At 35.3% G+C, this 24,182-nt stretch overlaps 1 pseudogene; it reads left to right on the forward strand.

Annotated features, from left to right (window-relative positions):
- Positions 1 to 225: 225 nt before the first annotated feature.
- LOC138166812 (cyclin-Q-like) overlaps positions 226 to 24,182 on the forward strand; it is a 35,438-nt pseudogene continuing 11,481 nt past the window's right edge.

The following is a 24,182-nucleotide window of genomic DNA, read 5'->3' on the forward strand; positions in this document are numbered from 1 at the left end:
AAGTATTTAGTCCATTGCCATAGATATAGTAAACTTTTTTTTTTAAATAAAATACCCTCCTCACTATGCTACTGATTCTCCAGAATTTGCCACCATGACTCTGCTGAATGGTCATCCTGGAATTTCCCTCCATTATTCATGCTCCATTCTCCCATTGTGAGTTCCTTCTGGGTCCTTATTTTGGGGGCAAGTCCTGGATGACTAACATTCAATTTCTTCTAGGCTATGCTTCTGAATCTTGAAACTGCAGCACCACGAGTCAGAGTAGGTGCCACTTCTACTCTTAGCCCCATTAATAGGTAAGTTCCCTGCTTGTATTTATAATTCTTAGCATATAATATTTCCCTAACAAACGGTTGTTGTATGCCTGCCTGAGCATGAATAATTCAGTATTTTAATAACTAACAAGGGTCAGAGAAGGCAGGTAGGGAATTCTCCTTGAACATATTTGAAAACTATTTAGTTTTGCAATTTAATGTTAATGCCCTAATGATTACATTTATTCTCAACAGAATTTGACTCAGACTTTTGAATTTAGAAAAATTTGGAAGGAGACCTGCAAAGTCTCAAATTTAGAGCTCAATGTTAGAATCATTCCCAAAATGAAACTGTTTAAAAATGTCTAGTGTTGTAATTTTTAATCTCCATTATATCATTGGATTTCTATTTGCTCTACAAAGTGGATTATAGCAACCATGGGGTCTCTAAATTGGTGCATATTAATGTTCCACTTTAAAAACAGGTACACTTGCAGATATGGGTTAAACTAATTCTGATCAAAAGTTCCATACTATTCAAAGTGAGGGTATATTTATAGAAAGTATATTTATGGAGGAAGCCTGGCACTCAAGTGCCACCTGCCACCACAAAGGCATCATAAAGCTTATAGTTTGACTTGGAGAAAAAAAGGACTAACGGAGCCAGGATTGTAGGGAGGGAGACAGGGCCAAAATCCTGTAGGAGTTTATGTTCTGGGAACCCCTCTCTAGACAGGAAAAGTCTTGGAGGAGCTGCCAAACATGAACTATCCAAATAGAACCAGATGTAATGTCCTGAATCTGAATCCAGCTTATATTTGATTCAGAACATTTAGAGTCAGAATGATGCAGCACAGAAATTGTGTAACACCATTTGGTATGGTGTTTAGTTGTCCTTTGGGACACAAAATATAGAAGTCTATTTAAAATACTGAAATGAAGGGAATGTCAGAATTAAATGCCAAATTTAGATGCCAATGAATTTCAGAGTTAACGGATTGATACAAAAAGAATGGGCCAGGGATTTTTAAACTGGAATCTGTGAATTATAGATAGATAGGTGGTACATAAATAGAGAAACTACTAGAGAGACAGAGAATGGAATTTCAATATAATTGGTTTCCTTTATTATCCTCTATGTGTTATTACATGTATTTAGAAACATTATTTTGAGAAAGGGCACATAAATGTCAACAAATGGCCAAAAGAATCCATGATTTAAAAAAAAAATAATAGTAATTAGGAATCTTTTTTCTAGACCAAAACTGAGAAAACTCTCTCACTCCATAAGTAATCCCAGTAATTAAAAACAAAGATATTTTTATACAAGCAAGTAAAGAAAGAATAGCAAAATTTGGCACTAAATTCTCATATGGAGCTTTTTAAGTGACAATGAATGACCACACTGACAGGTGACATTATTTTCTCTGAATTTGTCACAAGTTGGTGTAAGTTTCCTCAGAAAAGGTTGTAAGCTGTCTTCAGAATCAGATCTAGCATCCTGGGTTAGGAATATGCATTCTATTCTATTAGCGTCCATAAAATTCAGGCTGTGAGCACTGACATTCTCATGTCTTCAAAGCCATAGTAAATTAGCAAGTCATTGAAGTTCAGATCACATTGGATTTATAACAGTCAAGCCATAAGAAAGCAAGAGTGACCTGCTTTAAGAAAATACTACATAGAATAATTCATATTAAAGACAACAACTCATGAATCTAGAGTTTTAGTGTATTATGACAGGGTTCTTTTCTATTTGCATTACAGACTGAAACAGAAGGATGGTACTAGACCTGAATTCCCAAGATCTGAGTTTGAGTCCTGCCTTAAACATTTACTCCCTGTATCACAGATCTGGAAAAGTCACTTACCCTCTCTTTCCCCAGTTACTTCCTTTAAAATGTGGGTAATAAGCATCTACCTCCCAGGGTTCTTATGGGGATATACTGTGATAACATATGTAAGGTGTTTAAACCATAAATTTTAGCCATTATTATTGCTAGCAATTAGTCTTTAATTAAAAGAAAGAAAGAGGCTATCTTTTTAGTTAATGTTTGAAGTCTCTTGTAGTTCTCAAACCTCTGTATGTGGGAGTGGGTGGGGACTGGACTTTTAGTTTAATTGCCACGGTGAATTCTTGATAAGGAAAATTAGTTTTTTTTTAATTCAGATTCACTTTCTGACTTATGAGTATCTTTTTAGAGTTGACCCTTGCATGGAGAGATTAAATATCTAGCCAGGATATATCAATTGAGTATGGATCAAAGTCCAGAGTAGCACTCAGGTTATCTAGTCTATGATGCCAGCTCTCTACCTCCATGCTCCTCAACTACTCATTTGGCATCTCTATTGATATAAAATAGAGACACCATAGAGGATGTCACAGGCCCAGAATTGGAAAAGGTGAATTCAAACTGTTTCACATTTGGGAAACAGCACAGTTTTCAATGTTCTCATTCTCTTTACTGTCTGAAAAGCTCATTTTTTAAATAACAGATTCTCCTGATATGATACTACACAAGGGAGAACCACAAGGCACCAAAAATTAAGAAGAATCAAAGTTCTAATTCGTAATGTAAAGATAACTGAGTATTTAGAGCCACAAGAGCATCTAAGCATCTAAAAAAGAAATCACCCATTATTGAATTGTTTTCTTTTTGTTTCCTACTACCCAGAGTTGAGCAGAATCAGACAGATGAGATCTACTGAAGACAGAGCACAGTGGAAAAATTGACCTCATCATTACCTTGACTCCCAACTTCTCCCTGGAAGCCATGCTTCTTTTCATGCAATTCTATGTCAGTTAGCTTTCTGGGAAACCATATCACACTGCTGAGCCACGTGGAGCTTGCCAGGCACTGACATTGTGAGAACTTGTTCATACAAACTGCTACTTAGTCTAAAACTTCCAAAGTGTCATGTTTTGAACCAAGTATATTAGACTCTGTGTTTCTGTCTGTGTGTGGTGTATGTTTGTGTCTGTGTGTTTTGTTCCCATTGAATATATCTTATTTAATTAAGTACAAGGCTCTGGAGTCTGTCGATATTTTTGGGGGGAATTAGATTCTCTCTCACATACACCATGTCCCTATGTGTCAATCAGTTCACCCTTTCACTTTTGAAAAACATGAATCATAAAGGCTTGACCTCTGAGCAGGCCAGTGAGCCTTGGAGGCTTGATATAAAAGAAAAAATTCCATGGGAAGGTCACATTTCTGCACAATACAAGGAAAGAAATATGGATGAAGGTGTTAAATGGTATTTATCCTTTTTTGTGCCTCCCAGAAGAGAGAAAAGTGAAGACTTCACTGTGTATGTTGATACTTTTCTTTAAAACACAATCTAAGACAGGCCAGCACAACTTACAACCCCCAGGCTGCTTATGGTCCAAGGGTGGCTTATATGTCAAAGGATTTCCTTTACATACAAAGGATATTTTACTCTACATTTTTGGTGGACCACCCAAAATTCTTTGCCACAAGCCACTGAAGGGACACAAGTTTTACAGGCTTGAGCTATGGTGTTAATCCTTGCCCATCAGTCCCTAAGGGCACTGACTATGAGATATTGGTATCATTGGGCCCTAGCAATCTAGAGAGCCACAACAGTACTAAAAAGAGCTCATGGAGTGATTGCTTCTTATGTTCCCTAGCTTGAAATTTCCTTTTCTCCCTTTACAAATTCTTCCCACCACAAGGATCTACAATCTCCAGGAAGCCTTGCCAGACCTCCCTCCTCCCAGATTGATAGGATGATCTTCTTCTGTCCTTCTGAAGGGTTTGCTTATCTGCAGCCCTCATCATTCTAAATGAGACCCTAGAAAAAGATTTAGGATCATAGGATCATAGATTTAGAGATGAAAGGTCCTTAATAGCTCTTTAATTCAACATTCCCTTCCTCTCTGTAAATGAGGAAGCCAAGTTCCAGAGAGGCCAAGTGACTTTCCTTGTATCACACAGTAAACATCAGAAGCAGAATTGAACCCAGAGCCTCGATGCTCTCTAGCCACCAATTATAAAGCATTTTAAAACTTACAAAGTACTTTCCATATAATATCTAATTTGATCCTCACAATAACCCTGAGAGGTAGGTACTATTATATAATTCTTTCTAAAAATGAGGAAATTAAATCTGAGGGAGGTTAAATGATTTGTCTAGGGTCAAATATATGTGTCTGATATTGGGTTTGTTGGAGAACAATTTGGAAGTAGACTCAAAGGGCTATAAAACTGTGCATACCATTTTAATAACCAATACCACTACTAAGTTCACACCCTAAAAAGATAAAAGAAAAGGGGGAGGTGCCTATTTCTTTTTCCAAAAAACCTTTATCATCAATTGAGAGACAAGGGAGACACTGGCATAGAACTGCCTTGTATCTCATGCCTGTATTAAAGAAGGCTCTATATTCCCAAAGTGATTTTTTTAAACAAGGAAAAGAACCTATAGAGATGTAGAGGTAGATATCTATATATAAAAATATCTATATAGATAGATATCTATCTCTCTATCTATGCAAATATCTCTATAGAAGCTATTTTTTTTGTAGTGGCAAAGAATTAGAAATTGAAGGGTTGCTCACCAATTGAGGAATGGCTGAACAAGTTGTAGTATATGATTGTGAGATTGTCATAGAATACTATTGTGCTACAATAAATGATAAGCATGATAGTTTCAGAACAATCTAAGGAAACTTAAATTAAATAATGCAAAGTGAAGTGAACAGATCCAAGAGAACAATGTACACATTAACACCAATATTGTAAGGATTATCAATTGTGAAAGACTCAAATACTCTTACTGACTCAACAATCCAAGATAATTGCAAGAGCCCATGATGAAAAATGTTATCCACCTCCAGAGAGAGGACTGATGAACTGAGTGAAAATTGAAACCTACTTTTTTTTGTTTAATTTTCTTGCTTTTTTGGAACAGACTAATATGTAAATGTTGTACATGACTTCATATATATAATTGATCTCATATCACTCACCTTCTTAATGGATTTTGGAAAGATGGGAGGGAGGAATAGAATTTGGAACTGAAAAGTTTTTTTTTCTAAAATTAATGTTAAAATAAAAATAAAGAAATAACAGACTGGATTTGAATTCAGGTGTTCATGATTCCAATACCAGAAATCTTTTTATTCAGCCACCTTTGTGTCCTATACCATGCTTCCTCTAAAAAAATGAGTGAACTGTGGGCGGGGGAAATAGAAAGAAAATTAATCATAACAGCCCTTCTAGGTCAATAAAGCATGTACAGTTGTCCTCATTTTACAGATGAGAATTAGTGGATTTATGGTGAATTGAAAAGAGTAAGGACTTGGAATTGGAGGCTCTAGGTCTCAGTCTTCTCTGTTGTAAGCAAAATGGCCTTGACTAGATATTGTAAGATTTGTTATATCAATACTCATTATCCCTGCAAATAATTCTTATTCAATATTTAAGTTTGTCTTTATTTGTGCCAATTGTGCTTTATATTTGAATTCATGTAATTCCTAGGTAAATCATAGCATAGAGTATCCAACATATTTTATACATTCTCTAATTATTTCAAAAAAGAATTTATCATTCCATATTTTCCTATTGCATTTTGTTGATAATATATGAGGATATTTATCATTAACATAAGTTTATATTATATCTTACAATGTTATTTTATCTGCTGTTTTAATTATTTTTAATTTTTGGCTGCTTCTTATTAACCATAATTCCCACCTGCCCTGCCATGTTTTGATTTAATGCTTCTGCAGTGCTTTGTTAGGTTTTTATGTATTCTTGAACTACATAGGAGCATTTGTAGCAAATTTTATTTATTTAATTTATTTAGTTTAAATTTGGCCCATTTTAGTTCCTAGTGCATTTCCATTTTGTCCTACTCCTTATTTCTCTGAAAAATGAAACACCCTCCTTCCCAAACCAATCACAGAAGCTAATGGATGCCTTAACCCCAAAGTAGTGGATATCACTTAAATGAGAAGAGTTCTCTCCCATCCTTGATCCCATAGGAAATTCTGAAACTTCAGAATCTCAATGGTAACAATAGAGACTAGAAAAAGTAGACTTATTCTCTAATGCTGTCCAGGCATTTTTCAATTATTTAGGACTTTGCATAAATTCCAGATTCTTTTCTGGAGCTTTCAATTTGTTCAGAGAGATGCCATAGAGTTCAATAAAGTTCAAACTCCCTAAAGCTTTTCAAAGGTAGGTCAATCAATCAATAAGCATTTATTGTCATCTATGTGCTAAGCATTTTGCTAATTGCTGGGGCTCTAAAGACAAAAAATGAAACAGTCTCTGACTTTTACAAAAGACCACATGCTCATGAATATACATATGAATGTATGTATATATATACATATATGTGTGTGTATATCCATATATACACATATCCATATATCTATATACATATACATATGTTGAGGAGAGATGGCATTAGCAATTATAGTAAGTTGAGGGAAGTTTTCTTATAAGAGGTGGTGTTCAACATAGTTTTGAAGGAGATGAGATTTTTAAAGGAAAACAAGAGAACGAAGTTCAGGATAGGCATGATGAATACCCAGTGAAAAACCAGGTAGATAGGACATGGCTTGTCACATGTAAGGAACAGAAAGAAAGTCAGATTGGCTGGTGTGCATATCCAGTGTCCAGTATGCATAAAGGAGAATAATATCTAATGAGGCTGAAAATACATGGAGCAGCTACATCAGTAAAAATTTTAAAAATCAAAAAGAAGAGCATATATTTGATCCAAGAGGTAATAGGGTGTCATTAGCACTTATTTAATGAGTGATATGATCAAATCTATGTCTTAAGGATCACTTTGTTAGTTAAGAAGAAGATGGATTGGAATGCCTGCCACTAGATATAGGGTGATCAGTTAGTATGCTACTGCAAAGGTTCAGGCAAGAAGTGAGGGGAGGAAAGGGAGAGCCAAGATGGTAGATTAATGGCAGGGATTTGTTTTAGCTCTCCCAAATTCCTCTCTAAACAACTTCTTAAAATGCCTCAAAATGAATTCAGTAGTGTGATAACCAACAAAAGGACAAGATAAAGCAATTTTCCAACCTAAGGAAACTTAGAAGGTTGGTAAACATGTGCAAGATGTGCCCTGGCAAGCCAGCAGCAATCCTTGGAGCATATTGAATCAGCAGTACAGCTGAATCAGCAGCATCAGCTTCTGGATTTCTTGGTCCATAGATTGTAAGGTAGTTGAACAACTAGTCAGAAGGAGACTACAGGACACCCTTTGCTGCCATTGGGAGAAGGATTCTATTACTTTGCCCAAATGTATGTCTGGGCTGCAGTCCCAAAGGAAGGAGAATAACTGGCACATTGGATCATGCAGTTTCAGGGGAGGGGAGACCCTAGTCACAGTTCCAGGGTAGAATAGACTACTTGTGGCCAGAGCATAGGACAGGAGAGCAGTGACCACACTTCTCCTTAGATCATGCCACCTTGGAAGAAATTAAACCTTAGAGACACCCAGAACTAGCTCTGAAAGCAGCACAAGACAACCTGAATCTTGGGACAATGTGCCAACCACCTCATAAATAAAGTCCTTTGCTTTACCTTAACATGAAGTTAAAAGACAAGGAATAGACTAGAAGAATTAGCACACAACAACAACAAGAAATTACTATGATGACAGGGAAGATCAAAATACCAGTTCAGAAGATGACAACCATCTTTAAACAGCTAAATGCAAAGCCTCAAAGAAGAAAAATATGCATTGGTCTCAAGCCCCAAAGGAATTCCTAGAAGATCTCAAAAAGGATTTTAAAAATCAAATAAGAGGCATAGAGGAAAAATTGGGAAAAGTATGATGCAAGAAAATCATGAAAAAAGAGAATCAACAGTTGATAAAGGAGGGACAAAAAATACTGAATGAAATAATACCCTAAGAAACAAACTAAGCCAAATAGTAAAAAGGAACAAAAATTCACTGAAGAGAAAATCTCTTTAAAAAGTAGAATTGACCAATTTCATAAAAGAAGTAAAAAATTTCCTGAAGTAAAAAGCTCTTCCAAAAGCAGAATTGGCCAAATGACAAAGGAAATACAAAAGCACACTGAAGAAAATCATTCCTTAAAAATTAGAATTGAGAAAGTAGAAGCTAATGAATGTGGGATATCAATAAATAATTAAACAAAATCAAAAGAATGAAAATATAGAAGAAAACATGAAATGTCTCATAGGAAAATAACTATAGACCTGGAAAATAGATCAGGGAAAGAAAATTTTAGAATTTTGGACTATCTGGAAGTTACTATAAAGAAAAAAGTGCCTAGACATCATCTTTCAGGAAATTATCAAAGATAACTTTCCTGACATTCACAAAACAGAGGGTTAAATAGGAATTGAAAGAATCCACTAATAACCTCCTAAAAGATTACAAAATCAAAACCTCCAGAAATATTATAGCCAAATTCCAGAGCTACCCTGTCAAGGAGAAAATATTACAAGTAGCTAGAAAGAAACAATGCAAATTTCATGGAATCTGATAATGCAAGATTTAACAGCTTCTACACTGAAGCAGGAGAGGACTTGCAATGTAATATCCCAGAAGGCAAAGAAACTAGATTTACAACCAAGAATAACCAACCCAGAAAAAAAAATTAGTATAATCCTTCAGGGAGGGAAATGTATATTTAATTAAAATGAGGATTGTCAAGCATTCCTGATGGAAAGATTAGGGATGAATAGAAAATTTTACACTCAAACATAAGACTTAAGAGAAGCATAAAAATGTAAACAGGAAAGAAAAAAATTAATGGATTCAATAAGGATAAACTATTTGTATCCCTACATGGGAAGACAATCATAACTCCTAAGAACTTAGTTATTGTGAGGGCAATTAGAAGGAGTTTACATAGATAAAAGGCATGAGTATGAGTTGAATATGATGGAATATTTAAAAATATAATATTAAGGGATGATAAAGAGAAATACACTGGAAGAATAGGGAAAAGGAGAGTAGAATGTGATTATTTCACATATAAGAACTGTAAATGACCTTTTATAATGGAGTAGAAGATGGGGTGGGGAAGGTGGTGGATAATGCTTGAACATCTCTATCATCAGAATTGTCTCAAATAGAGAATAACACACACTAAATTGGGCATAAAAATATAAACCTACAGAAAAATGGGAGGGGAAGGGGATAAGAGAAGTGTGATAGTAGGGAAGATAAAGTGAGGGAGTCAGTGGTCAGAAACAAAATATTTTTCAGAGGAACAAGAAGGATAAACAGGGCAATAATATGATGGAGCAAAATACAATAATCATAAACATGAAAAAAAATTCATACAGCAAGTTCCTCTCATAAAGGCCTCATTTTTTCACATATATAGAGAACTAAGTCAAATTTATAAGAATATAAGTCATTTTGCAATAGATAAATGGTCCAAAATATTAACAGGTAATATTTAGAAGAAAAAACAAATCTATCTATAGTCATATTAAAATGCTTTAAATCAGTATTCAGAAACACAAATTAAAACCAGTTGGAGGTACCACTTCACCCCTATCAGATTGGCTAATATGACAGAAAAGGAAAATGCCAAATGTTGAAGGAGATGTGGGGGAATTGGGACACTAAAGCATCTTTGATGGAGTTAAAAACTGATCCAACCATTCTGGAGAGCAATTTGGAACTATGCCCAAAGGGCTATAAAACTATGAATACTTTTTGACTCAGCAATACCACTACTAGAGAGAGATTAATTGTAACCTGAGACTTAGGATCAATGGCTTCAGTATTGGTTGATGGTCTGTTGATAATACTATGGCAGTGTTCATTCTACCTCTCCAGGATCATGTCCTTATCACTGATAAGAGTGACTCCATCAGTGCTGAGTAGTTGAAATGTACAGGAGATCTTTGGACCATACACTTTATTTTGATTGGAATGAAATTGAATACTTCTTGGAGATGGTTGAGTTGTCCTGCTAGAAAAACCCTGTGGAGTTCTCATTTCTTGTTTAAGCAGCTTCTGAATTTCCCCATCATTTTTGTCAAACCAATCCTGAGGGTTACAAGTGTTCTGGTTTAGGTGAGAAAATGTGATGGTGTACATCAAGTATCTGGATGCTGCCCATTCTTTTGCTCCCTCCACTTTTGCTAGCTGATGACTCAGCTTTTCCTCTAGATCAGCAATAAACTGTACATACATGGTGAAGTACTCTAATAGGTCAACATTGGGTTTCCTGACCATCATCTTGTCTTGGAGCCTCTGCTTTTCCTGAATTGGAATACTTAGCTTAGAGATAATGAGTCTATGATCAGCCAGAACTCTGTGTCACACATCACCTTCATCACACACACATCCTGTCTGTCTCTTCTCTTTATAATAATATACTGTATTAACTTCCCTTGCTTGCTGTGAGGATGCATCCCCAATATTTTGTTGCAGTTAGGCAATCAGAAAACAGTGTTGGTGATACTGTGGATATGTTCACTTATATTGGCAGTATAATTACAAGGATGTTTACATAGATGACAAGATTAATGCACTCATTGCCAGAGTTAGCCCAGCATTTGGGAGACTCCAAAGGAAAGTGTGAGAGAAGAAAGGTATTAGACTGCATACTAAAATGAAAGTCTATAGAGCTGTTTTTCAGACTCCACTGCTGTATACTTCTGAAATGTGAACGATCTATCAGTGCCATGTCAGAAAATTGAGCCACTTCCTTTTGAATTGCCTTAGAAAGATTGGAAAGATTACATAGAATGATGAGATACCAGACTCAGAGGTCCTTTTTTGTGAACTTCTAAGCATTCAAATTCCACAGCAAAGAGCCCAATGTTGATGAGCCAGCCACATCACCTGAATGCCAAATGCTTGCTTACCTAGCAGATGATTTTACAGAGAATTTGCACAAGGCAAGTGCTCACATAGTGGTCAGAAGAAGCTATACAAGGAAGCTCTTAAGGTCTCTCTGAAGAACTTTAGTATTGAGTATGAGACATAGGAGATGCTGGCAAAGGACCACCCAGCACGACATGTCCATGTCAAATAAGGCTCTGCACACTTTGAGCAGAGCAGAATCATAAGAGCACAAAGGAAACGTGAGTTGCACAAATCCTGAGACTTCCCCATCCCCAGTGTTTTATATGGCCTATCTGTGCCTCCCCTAAGGTAGAACCTTCCAAACTCATATTGGACTGATTAACCATAGCTTAACACACTATAACCTGACCCCATGATATATCATTAGTCCGCCTCAAAAACAAAGGACACAAAACAATAGCCACTACCAGGTCTTTATCACAATCAGATTATTTTTTAAGGAAAAAGACCTATAAGAACAAATAAATCCATAGCAGTTTTTTTTTTTGGTGGCAAATAATTGGAAATTGAGTGGATGCCCATCAATTGGGAAATGACTGAACAAGTTGTGGTATGTGATTGTGATGGAATACTATTGTGCTATGAGAAATGATGAACAGGATGGCTTTCAGAAAACCCTGGGAAGACTTACATAAACTAATGCAAACTGAAGTGGGCAGAACAAAGAGAACAGTTTACACACTAACAGCAGTAATGCACAATCATCAATTGTGCTATTTCTCAGCAATACTTTACCCCAAGAAAATTCTAAAGGACTAATGATGAAAATGCTATCCACCTCAAGAGGAAGAACTGATGGAGTCTTAAGGCTAATCAAAGCATTTTTTAAACTTTATTTTTCTTGTAATTTTTTTTCCTTGTCCAGTGTTTGATTTCACAGCCTAACATGTATATATGTTTTGCATAACTGCATATGTATAACCTACATAAATATTTTCCCTTCTCAAGGAGGGGAGAAGGAAAGGACTTGGAAATTTTTTAATGAATATTAAAAAAATTTTTTACATGCAATTGGAAAAAAAAGTGATGGGAACCTGGGTGTTATCTCTATAAGCAGTTGGAAGGAAGCACATATTAATGTTGTTGAGGTAGAAACAACACTATTTGGCAACCAATATTATTCACTTGGGAATCATTCTGTCTTTTAAATGTTACCTGCATCCATTACAAAAATTCTAGTTAAACACATAGGACAAATGATGGAACAAATCTGCATGAATCAATTTGGGTATCACTAACCATGAATGCCATCTATTAAAGTCTTTAAGAGTCATTAAAACAATGATGCTCCCCCTTCTATCAGTAACTTTGCAGGGACCATCTTATATGCCTGGAATATACTTCCTTTTTTTATATCCAAGCTAATAGGACACCTCCTTTCCTTTACACAAACACAGCTCAAGCATCATCTTCAACATAAAGTCTTTTCTTATGGCCCCTTGGGCCCTTCTTTCCAGGCTAAATTATGTTTGATATTATTTAATATATTTGTATTTATTTGCTTTATTTTATTATGCATTTATTTCATATATACTTACCTCCCACGTAGAATATAAAGATCTTGTGAATAGGGCTTATTTCATTCTTTGCACTTGTGTCCCCAGGTCCTAGCACTATCTCATAGGGAAAGCATTTACTATATACTTATTGATTGACTGATTGATCTATGTGCATTGAAGGTCCTCACTACTAAGCCCATGAGACAGATTGCAGATGTCAGTTAGGTGACTCTGAGGATCTAGTGCTAACAAGAAGAACTGAATTCAAAGCTAGCCTCAGATACTTATTACCTGTATGACTCTGAGCAAGTTATGTACCTTCTCAGCCTCAGTTTCCTCATCTGTAAAATCAGAATAATAGGAGAATTTAATGAGATAAATATTTAAAGCACCATGCAACTTTAAAGCATTCTATAAATGCTAACAATTGTCTTTTTTGTTATTTTAATTAGAGGTCCTTAGCCCAAACCTCTGCCTTCCCAGCTATGCTATACACATTCCAGGTTTTCCTGTATTCCCACAGGAACTGAATCAGACCCTGGAGTCTCCCTAGTACAAATCTCAACTCTGAGGACAGCTGTACCATGTTGTTCTCTAAGGGTAGTAAAATAAACAAAAAGAATCTAGGAATAAAAGCTATGCTCTACACCTAGGCAAGGCACCTTGATTGTCCATCACTGTACCCTAGGCACATAATGATGGCCACCCTAGGGAGATTAGTGCCCCCTGTTACTACCTTCCCTTGGGAATATGTGATTGTTCCATTTCTTTCTACTCATTCCTAGAGTAGCTCTAAAAGAGTCTAAAAACAACTAAGGGTTAAAGGAAAGCCCTGAATGTCAAATTGAGAAGTGACAAGAATTTCCATTTTCTTGACATGCTCCTTGGAGAACAGTGACTGCTATTAGGTTGGGTTTGACAGCATTGATAGCTTGTCAATTTGATTAATAGAGCACAGTGGTTCCCAATTTTTTTTACTGCCAGGGACCCCTTTGACATCTGACTGAATTTTGCACCCAGCTTCCATTTCACCCACCCCCACAATTTCCCCTCCCCACTCCACAGCTTTGGAAAGGGGATAGTTTAATCACTGCCAGTTTGGGCAGATGCCAATTTTTATTTCCCTTCTACAGTGCTTTACATACAGCCAGCATTTCTTTTTTGTGTGTGTGTGAAATCTCCTTTCCTTTTCTTTTCTGACAAATGACTGCCAGTCCCTGTTACTTCGGATTTAAAATATTCCTTCCAAACCCTTTTGCCTTGCTCCAAACTCTAGTGCCTTTTCCTGACCTGATTCCAACTTGGATTTGGGCCCTGGGGAGTCCTGGGAGGATGAAACAATGGCACTTGGATGACTGGGTGGCTCTTCAGTTTTAATCTCATCCAACCTCCCAAAGGCAAGAAGGCAGAAAGGGACTAGTCTTGTCAGACAGTTTCCTGCTCTTCAGCATTTCAAGAGAAAAAGCTATAAAAGCCTTCCTGAGAGTATTTCTAAAATAACATGTTTGTACACATGGGTTATATCTCTGCATGGTACCAGTACAGTTAGTTAAAAAGGGAAAGAATTCATTCAGACTGGCAATTTGGTATTGTATAGACCAAAAGGAATCTTGGACTAAATTTTGACACCTTTTTTTAATGAACAGGTAGCATAACCGATGCATTTATTATCAGTAGGCAATTTGCTAACATGTAACAATGATAAAAGCATAACCATGTACAAGTTAATGAAGAATGATTTAACATAAGTAATCACAAATATATCTTATGCAGAAAGAAAAGCTACAGTAAGGACATAGAATATTTTCTCAAATTGTTATAGTACAACAGTAGCTGAAATTTCTATAGATTCATGGTTTACATGGTTTTGCTTATAAACTTCAAGATTTACATAGCACTTTACATACTCTATTTTATTTAATCCTTACAGCAAGCTTAGGAAGTAGATATTTCAGGTATTTAGAACTTCTATTTGATAGCTCAGGAAAAAGAACAAAACATATTAAATGGCTTGCCAAAATTCACAGTATCTTTTTGCGGGTGGGAGGAAGGTGGGATTTGAACTAAGGTCTGTCCTATGACTCCTAGTCAAGAATGCCTTCCACTACATTATGCTGCCTCTTTCCATGATTAGTACATCAACTCAAAGGATCTCTCTCAATCCCTGTAAAATATTTTATTGCTGAGCACTGTGGAATTTCATTGACTAACTTTATAAGACCAGAGATCCACTTTGGCTTCACTTTTAATGTAGCTATAAGCACAATCAAATTGGAAGAACTGACCAGGAACCATCTGGATAATGATGCTCTCTTTTAAAAAAATTCATTGCACATAGATTTAAGGATTGCTTTGACAAACTATGTCCCCAAAGACCACAATGTATTATATGAGGGAAAAAGCTAGTTCTTAACCTGTAAACTCAATGGCAGGTATTCTTCTTTTCCTTGATGGTTTACTTCTCACCCCACCACTCACCTGAAATATTTGTTCAAAATTGCCAATGATCTTTTTAATTGCTGTGTCCCTTTTTAGACCTGCACTCTTCTTTCCCTCTCTGCAACAATTTTTTTCAAATCGATCACCCTCTCCTCCAAGATTACACTATCTTCACTTATTTCTGTGACAAAACTGACTCCTGGCTTGATTCCTATGTGCCAAAACAGCATTCCTCAGATGTCTTTGCTGACTCATCATCCATCACCTCCTTCCATAGTGTGGAAGGTCTTGCCAGATTTGTCTTGGACCCTCTTTTCTTCTCCTTACACACTCTCTTTCAGAGACCTCATCAGCTTTCATAAATTCAAACATCATTTGTAAGTTAATGAATCTCAAATTCATAAGTTTAGCCCCAATTACTCTCTTAAACTCTACTTAACCTGTCTTAAGAGTATCTCATTTTAGATATTCTGTAAGCATCTCAAACTCAGCATGCTCAAACCATTATCTTTCTTGTTAAATCTTCCCTTCCTCCAAAATTCTCTTTTTCTGTTGAAGGAGCCACCATACTTCCAATAACACAGGTTAATAATCCCCAAGATATTATTCTTAATTCTTTCCTCTCATGATTCCTGACTTTTAAGTGTCAAATTATGTCAATGATAACTTTCATTTTTTTTTCACATCTGTTGACTCATACAAGTACTACCCAAGTTTTGGTCCTCTTTCACTTGAACCTATAATATTTTATTATTATTATATCAGTTTCTGAAATGTCCTTTCTGTCCTTGATAAATCTCCCTCACAGCTCTCAAAAAGTCTCAAGAACAGGTCTGATTATGTCAACCCCTTGGTCAACAACACAATCTCTACCTGTTTTATAGGATAAGCCACAAATATTTTCATTTACACTGACATCTAAGCATGTCTACTGTCTATCTCTGAGTTCTCTTTTTATCATCTATTTATCAACTTCATATTTTACTCTAATTGGATTGTTTTATATTCTTCTTACTATTCCATCTCCTGCCTCCACACTTTTACACAATCCATTGCCCATGCATGAAATACTATATTTCTAGTAATCTCTCCTCTCAGAGTTGGTGTCTGTGCCACCATAAAGCCTTCACTGGTCCCAGAAGTTGCCAGCCTTCTCCCCCTCATCAATTTCCTTTTTAAAATATTTATTAATGGACCTCGATGGCAATATCTCTGACAAGTGGCTATCCAGACTTCTGGTGATGATTAACTTGTCTCCATAGTCATCTCATTCCACTTTGGGATGTTTCTAATTGTTAGAAAAGTTTTCCTTATATCAAATAGAAATATACCTCCTTGAAAATTCAATCTGTTACCTCCAAATTTTGCTCTGGTTAAAAGGAAAATAAATATAATCACCTCTTCACAGGATAATGGTTAAAAATTGAAAACAGTTATCAAGTCACCCCTACCCCCCTTTCTCTTCAGAAAATTAAGTAACTCTAATCTAACCAATCATTCTTAGGAATGGATTTGCCATCTCAGTCAACTTCACTTGGGTGCATTTCAATTTGACAGCTTCCTTCATAAATTATATTAGAGCACAATATTTCAAATGAGGTCTGATCAGACTGAAGAAAAAAAGATTATAAAAACTAACTCATTCTGGGCACTATTAACATATGAGAAACTATCATCATCATTACCACCAGCACCATCGACAGCAACAACAACACCAAAAATACCAGCAGCAATCACAAGCATTGATGAAATAGTTGGTTAATAAACACTTCTTGAATTGAGAACCTAAACAATACTCTCATTCACTCAAAAACATCGCATCAGACTTTGAGGAGTTGACAGCTATGTACCAAAGAAAAGAAGGTTCACAGCCATCTATAGGAGTAATTACATACCCAAGGTTATATAAGAATATCAGGAAATAGTTCTGATACTGATTACTGATGAAGTACATATAGTTGGGATAAGAGCCATGAAGTATGTATGAAGAATCCTATGGGTGTAAAAATTATTAGAAATTATCCCTGTTTGTTCTTAATAGAGAATGTTTATGATTGTGGAATGCAGACTGTTGAGGAGGTAGTGTCAATGGAGTGTTAGTGAATAGTGTGTCTTACAAGGTAAAAGTCGAGGGGTTGTGATTCAGTATGTTCCGAGTCAATGAAAGTATTATCCAGATTCTCAATTTAACAAATATTTAATAAGCATCTACTATGTATCAAGCACAGAATTCTTCAGGAAATGGAAATTGTGCTTTGAATACAGGAGTGACTGAAAAGCAAAGTAGCCTGTGTCTACCTGGTAAGGTTGAGATACATTGTGTTCTAATGTTAATTCCCATGAAGCAATTCTAACATTTGTGTACTATGATACTGCATCACTGAGAGATACACATACCTAAGTGGCACAGTGAATACTCCCTCTGCCTTTCATTAAGAAAAGAGAGCACCCAAAGAGACACAAAAGAATAAAGCTTGAGAGCGTGTGGTAGTGATTCTATTTTAAAACTTTGTCTCTACCCTGAAATAATTTACAAGTTCATACTCTAATGAGGATATAACAAATACCCCTTGACCTATAATTTAATTGATGTTGCGAGCTCTCAGGAAGGAATTTGCTCTGTCAAAGTAGATTGCCGCTTCCTCTTTAACTTATAGTCTTAAACTATTGTTTGGGAACACTAAGAATTTGTAACTTGCTCAGGGTCACAGTAGTAAATGTCAGATAGGAGACTTGAACCCAGAAATCAGGCTTCTATCTCCTTCACTATGCTGCCTCTACCACACATATAAGCCTTCATAATATGACTTAAAACTGCTTTTTTCAATCTTATTTCCAACTATTCTCTAACAGAAATTCTCAACACTATGCAGAAGGAATAGCTTAGAAATTATCATTTTCTATTCCTTCCATGAAGAAATTGGCCTGGAAAAAGTCTTCATTAAATATGTATATATATAAAACAATTCAACATGACAAATGCTATATCTTAAATAAATGCTACAGACAATATATACTAGAAGAATTTGAAGATGAAGAAGAACCATACAAGCAGATTTATATGGGGAATGTTTTATGACAGAGTTGTTCTTTTTTATTATTAAATTTTATTTTCAATTTATGTAATAAAGCAAGGTTTTTCATTACATAGTATAATAGGAAGATGATCACACATTAAAGTACAAATCAATTATATACAACTTGAAGAAAACGGTGGAACCTCAAAGAATGAAATAAAAGCAAGAGCACATTCTATGAAGGAAGCAAGGCCTCAATCAAGCTGTGTAAGTAAAAATGTATGTGGAAGGATTCCAGAAAACCTCTGTGATAGACTTGGATATCTGCAACTAGGCATATGACCTTCAACATGTCAGTTTTTTCTCTCATTTAGTTTTCACAATCAACAAAATAAGGGACTTGGATGATACCTGAGGCATTTTCCAATCCTAACTCCTATGAATCTATGTTCTTTTTTAAGTTTTAATTTGGAAGTTTCCCAGATCACCTGCCTTAGTTTCCCCTCTTCAACTCCTTGGGATGCATCTTTTCTCTGTTTTCAGGCTTCTGCAATTCGATGTGTTACTACCTAATCCCTGGTAATAACAAAAATGTCTTATATGAATATTAGAAAATTATCAAGGTCTTTAATTCTTTTCAGAGATGATGTTGGCCTTTTGCCTCAAGTCCTTGGGGTTCCCCCTCCACACACACACATTATTTCCTTATATTCCCATTATTTCTCAGTCATATTTAAATGTAGGGAATACTAGAATTACATTTCCCTTTTGCCTTTTTCTTTTTCTAATAAGGACAAGGACAGCTTCTTTTCAGAACTAATTTACTTTTTTGCAATGCAACATAGAATTTAAATATTCAGCAAGAGATAAAGTGAAGGAGCTTTATAACTTCATGAAAAAGACATATTTTTAAAAGATGTTGGTAGTTAATCAGATATAGCTACAGCACAGCCAGTAAGTCCTCAATGTGCCAAAAGGTCATATTCCAAAATTCATTTGAAAATAAGTTATTTAGAAGTTGGAAAGCAATTCCCCTGGGAAACAATTATGTTCCTAACACAAGATTCCAACTAGTCCTTAAAGCACCTTAACTAGAGTAATAACAGTGCTAATTGAAGTTCTTAGTAATAGGAACAGGACACAAATACATATGATAGGAACAAAAGAGACAACATTTCCTCCCCAAATTCTCAGTAGAGTACTTATCAAAGGCAATATTTTGGAAAATGTCAAATTGTGGGCTTGTAGTTTTGCTTTGTTTTGTTTTGTTTTCCAGGGAGGGTTGGAACAGGGAATGAGCCTTCTTAGTTCCTTTACAGCATTCTTACAGCTCCTGAAACCTTCTGTTTTGTCCCTCTCTGATCTGCCCTAATTTCAATATGATCAACAGTTCAATTACCTTTATCCTTTACAATAAAAAAAATCAATAACGATGTGCATCTGCTACCATCTAAGTGAGAAAAAATCCTACTGATTAGATAAGTTTTCACTAAGAAGTGAACTTTTTAATCCTTCCAGAAGTACTTGAACTTTTAGAGGTAGACTATTGTTTATGATATGTGGGCCTGTAGGCAGCATAACCAAGTGAGGTACTGTGAAATAATTAAAACAATGCCAGTAAAAATATTTAAGCTTGGAAATTTTCAGTAAGGTGATTCTAATTTGCATAATCTATACCTATTCAAAAATTTTCAGAGTATTTTTTCCTCTTAAAGTTTTTTGTCTTTATATTGTGTGCTTGTGTACTAGTCTTAGTTCTTTTACAAGAATTTATATTTCTAGAAAAAAAGGTCAGAAATGTCAAGGAACCAGGGGAAAAAAGATATAAAAAAGGACATTCAGTGGTATCAAACCTTAAACTATAAGGTGAGAGCATTGTTGAGTAAAATGGATAGTTTTGATTATATTAAATTAAAATTTTCTTGTATAAATGAAACCAAAGTAGTCAAAAATGGAATGAATGAAGAAAATTGGGAGAAAAAACTTTTATATACAATCTTTCCACATGTGATTGGTTGGAATATTGCTGTTGAATAGGAAATGATGAGCTGGTTGATTTGGAAAAACAAAACAACGCATTTAAAGACTTGGACCTATAAAGGAAGATGCTAATTCATTTTCAGAGAAAGAGATTACAAGTGGAAATATGGAAAAATATGCTCTTACAAATCTGTATATGAGTAAATAAATATATATGTATGTTTATAGATGTTTTATATATGCATTTATGTATATATAATATGCATATATATAAACATACACACATACATACTCTGTGTGTACTTAATTGTAGCCTTCTTTAGGGTGGGGTAGGAGTGGAATAGGGAGGGGGGAAATAAAGTAAGAAGTTCACAGCAGAGAACAAAAGAAATACAACAAGGAAGCAAAGAAAAGGCGGGTAATTTGGAAAATAATATCTTGTATTTATTATATAGGTTTGCTTGAAATGAAAATTTATTGCTTTATATTGAATCCTGTTATGTTCTGCTATACATATGGTAATTTTTTTCTTGTTTTGTATTTTAGTTTAAAATGAACAAAAATTTACAATAAATAAATAAATGAGGATTTTTTTAAAAAATGTACATTCCTTAAGATGAGGGATCACATCATCTTCATCTCTGCATCTCTTTAGGCATCTAGCAGAAGACTTGCATACATGTGAATCTTCATAAATATTCTTGCTTTCACATATCTCCCCTTCCAAAGAGTTTCTAAAACATCTAAATGTCTTTTTGCAGGTACTTGGAAAGGTAGTATGATCAGGAGCTCTGGGCAATAAGGAAAGGATGACCTGGTGAGCAGAGGCAATGGAACCATATTCATATGCAAATATCATTACTGTATATGGTGTAATGAAAACTGGGGTGACTGGTTATGTGTTATGAACTCCATTCTTTAAGTTATCTAGAATTAATTTCATTATCATCATTCTCAATTTACAATCATCATCTATCTATTCACCAATGAGTTGACACAGTACTTGAAAAATAGAACCACATATATATGGATATTCTTGCTATAAATGAAACTCAAAAATAAAAATAAATCAGTGTTAAATGGTAGCACAGGTTGAAAGTTCTCCTTAGAAAGACAAAGAAAATGTATGACTGCATTGGCTCAAAGGCTACTGAAAGTCATTGGGAAGGATCATTTCATTATACATGTAACTGTTTAATCTTATATTGCCCACAATGAATATACACAAACAATTTACTATGAAGATAAATGTGACATATACTCAGGTCTATTGTGGAGGAAAAAAGAGATCCTATGAAGAACTGTCAGAATACTCTAAAATCGGTTAATGTGTCCTGATACTTGGTAACTTCAATACAAATGTGGTCACGGGATAAAAGGATTAATGTTATATTTGATTTGGAATCAAAAAAGAAAAGAGGTTTAAAAATTTGTCTAATTTTCAAGATTCTCACATATCATGAAAATGTCATGGCCATTGCGAGACCTAAATAATACTGTTAAAAGAAATTGCCTAAGACAGGAAAGGTTACATAATGGGAATTTTCAAGTTAACTTCCTTTGAAAAACAGATCATCAACTGATTGGAGCAAAAGTCAATGTAAATACAAGAGTAGATGAAATGATGAATATAAGGAAATACTACACCTGATTATATCAGTTTCAAACTGACCTATTTAAACTCTTAACTATGAAAATGTCTATTAATCTCTGCAGCTGGTGATAATAGCATCTGCATAGCCTTTGAATGCTGATAAAGAACTTTACATATATTATCCTATTTAATCCTAATAACTACCCTGTAAGATAGATACTATTATCTCAATGTTGCCAACAAACAAAAAAAAAATAACTGAGGTGGAAAGGAGTTATATGACTTGTCCAAGGTCACAGTTGAGATGTACTGAGCCATCATTCAAACTCAGACCTTTGGTCTCCAAGTGGAACTCCAAGTGAACTCCAAGTGGAACTTGTTGTGGTACATGTCAATGCCTCCTTTTTAGATTCTCTCTGTCTCTCTCGTACCTCCTTCATGTTCCACCTTTCTCTCCTCTCTTAGGTTCAAAGATTCAGAATGAGACAAACCTTACAAGACAAAATGAATGTGTTGATTTGTTGTGCTTTACTGTACTTTCTGTATTTGTGGTAAGAGGAGTGAGCTATTGGGTAAAGTAAAAGATACAAATAACTAAAAAAGAAATGATAAATTTATATATTGTGATACTTTACTCATAGTATTTTATGCTTTGAAGAAATTTTAAAGGGTTTAGTAATCAAAGGAACTTGCAGAGTGTCCAATTGAACTTCACCATATTCCAGATGAAGAAATTGAGGTATAGAGATATTAAATGTTTTTTCTTACAAATATATACCTACTTTGTGGGAGAACATAAACTATAGTCCAGTTCTACCGACTCCCCATCTGTACTCCACTGTGCCAAACTGAGTCATTTTTTTGCCTTTTGGAAGGCAATTGGGGTTAAGTAACTTTCCCAAGGTTACAAGGCTAGTGTGTGTGTGTGTGTGTGTGTGTGTGTGTGTGTGTGTGTGTGTGTGTGTGTGTGTAGGTGTTAAGTGTATGAGGATGGAGCCGAACTCAGGTCCTCCTGACTCCAGGGCTGGTACTTTACTCACTGTGCCACCTAGCTGCCCCTTAAACTGAGTCATTTTTAAACACTATTTAACCTTTGAAATTATTTTATTGTGTTCTTTGAATACCATGCTCCTGTCACTAGGTGTTCATTCTAGGAATCACTGCCATATTTAGCCATTGGATGGTCCATCTTCTTTTTTTTTTACTTTGAAGTATTTTATACAAAATACCTTTCCCCCTTCCCAAGTAAAGGACCAAGATTCAACTTTATTGTTTTGCTCAGTGTTTACTGGAGACTCACTCAACCCATCTCAGAGACAAGGATCCTTGTTGAGATCCACCCCCATGAGTGAATGGCCAACCCATTCCTAGGTTAACTCTGAGAGACACAGCAGAGTCAGCAAAATTCTTTTGCTAGTTTCCACCTACCCTCTCAAGCACTTCAATAAGATATGAAGGAGACCTGAGTTCTAGAATACATTAAGTAGATATGTCATTTTGGAAAAAAAGTCTTTTCCCCTCTTATGGGTTCAATTTTTACCTCTATGCAGATAATTCCAAAATGCCTATATACAGCATTCATTTCTCTTCCTGAACTCCAATGTATTACCAACTGCTTATTGGTCAGATGAAAAAGTGATATTCTCTTTTTTTTTTGATCTTTATTAATTTGTTCATTTACTTTGAGTTTACAAGATTCAGTTCCCCAGTTCTTCTTCCCCTCCCTCTCCTCTGCCACCCCCCAATAGCAGCATACAATCAGGTAAAGGATCTGCAGATACTTTCACATTAGACATTGGTCAGGTTATAAAGAAGGATTGTATCAGATGGAATGAACAATGGGAAAGAGGAAACAAAAGCAAACAAGAAAAAGAAAGAGAGCAGGCAATTTGCTTCAATCTGCCTTCAAACTCTGTTCTTTCTCTGAATCTAGACATCTCTCTCCATCATGAGTCTTTTGGAGTTTACTTACAGCTCTGCATTTCTTAGAAGAGTCCAGTCTATCAAAGTTGTTCATCACATATACGTTGTATTTTGTCCATCTTCTTGACCAGAGAAGTTTAACAGAGAATATGTGAGAGAGGATTTCTAAATAGGCTTTATTTTCCTTGACCAAAAGGATATACATCCCCATCTATGGGTAAAAATGTTCCAAAAAGATTGCAGGTTAACACACAATGTTTAACTCTCCTGTCTTTTGCACCAACACTGGAATGTTGTCTTTGTCCCAATGACTACTACAATAATTATGAATGAATTTTAGTACAAAAGTGGCCATGGAATTTCTGATTTAGTGGATTTTAAAACTCTGTCACAATGGTGAATAGGAAAGACATTAATTCAATGATGAATAGAATTGCTATGTAGTTGCTTTGTTTCTCTTTAACGTGTAGCACAAATTGGAGTAATTATCACTGGAAGTCAGTAACTTAAAGTGGCCTGAATTATATCCCTTATTCTATTCAGTGATTGTAGTCACATAAATAACTGTATTTGTCTATTGAGCTTCAGACATTTCAATTTGTTAGGAATTGTTTAAGCC

Source organism: Petaurus breviceps, unplaced genomic scaffold, assembly GCF_028583685.1.
Source record: "Petaurus breviceps papuanus isolate PSGF00001 unplaced genomic scaffold, PetGlider_PUasm1.0 226, whole genome shotgun sequence".
In the NCBI taxonomy this organism is placed as follows: domain Eukaryota; kingdom Metazoa; phylum Chordata; class Mammalia; order Diprotodontia; family Petauridae; genus Petaurus; species Petaurus breviceps.